This window comes from Acyrthosiphon pisum, chromosome A3 (assembly GCF_005508785.2).
Source record: "Acyrthosiphon pisum isolate AL4f chromosome A3, pea_aphid_22Mar2018_4r6ur, whole genome shotgun sequence".
Classification (NCBI taxonomy): Eukaryota; Metazoa; Arthropoda; class Insecta; order Hemiptera; family Aphididae; genus Acyrthosiphon; species Acyrthosiphon pisum.
In genome coordinates, this window is record NC_042496.1 from 42,071,670 (window position 1) to 42,072,787 (window position 1,118).

A 1,118-nucleotide genomic window follows, 5' to 3' on the forward strand; every position below is an offset into this window, starting at 1 on the left:
ACTGATTTGCAGGATGAAATTAGATATTTAAACAGCGAATAACAATTTTAGTTATTTTTTTTGTAATTTAAAAATAAGAACAATATGTTGACAGACACTGTCTTCCTTCAGAATTGTTTTTCAATTACCATATATCATTGAGTTCAAATTTATCATATAATAATATTATTTTACATAGTGAGCCACACAACACATTATTACTGCGTATATTATATCCGAGTATTCCTCACCTTTATTAATTTGGTTAAATTTAATAACATTTATATATATATATATATTATAGAAGACCACACTCCTTGCAATCCTATATAATAATATAATAATATTGCATAGGTATATATTGTATATATATAATTTTAATCAATTAATAACAGTTATCTATGTTCGGACGTTGGTTTTTTATGGTATTTTAATACCTATTGAAGTTAGTGTTAATGTCACCATTATAATGATGATCATAATGTTAAATTTATTGTAATGGCGGGTACCTACATAATATTATAAGGTATTATAATATAATACCATCCACATTTTTACATTTTTAACGGTCGTTTTATCTTTTGGGAGGTCCTGGCGGCAGGCACGATGGTAAGTACCTAATTATTTTAACATTTATATACCTAGGCACTTAGCTACAGTATTCATTCATTATTATAATTTGATTTTATTACGATCAACTATATCTGACTATATAGGTATCTGAGGATTATTGAGCGACGTACAAACCAGAATGGGAGAATACATCTGTCATAACAATAGATTACGTTAACGACAACGAAGCTGAACTTGGGTGGCTTGAATAAATATATTGCGTATGTACAAGTAGTACGTTGTACGTTTATTTAAAGAGAGCTTGTCCCCTCAACTTGACACTATATGCATCAATCTATATTAATAATTAATAATAAGGCACGCATATAAATACATGTACCTGCTTATTTAGAATAAAATAAAATATTAAAAAAACATTATATTATAATTAGGTATTTATTATATAATATATATATTATTAGCATGAATCATATCGGTTGGCTCCGCTCCCCCAAAATTACGCCACTAGTATGAGGTATATGAAAGCAGATATTGACCGCTGGCAGCAAGCAAACAGTGCTTTAAAC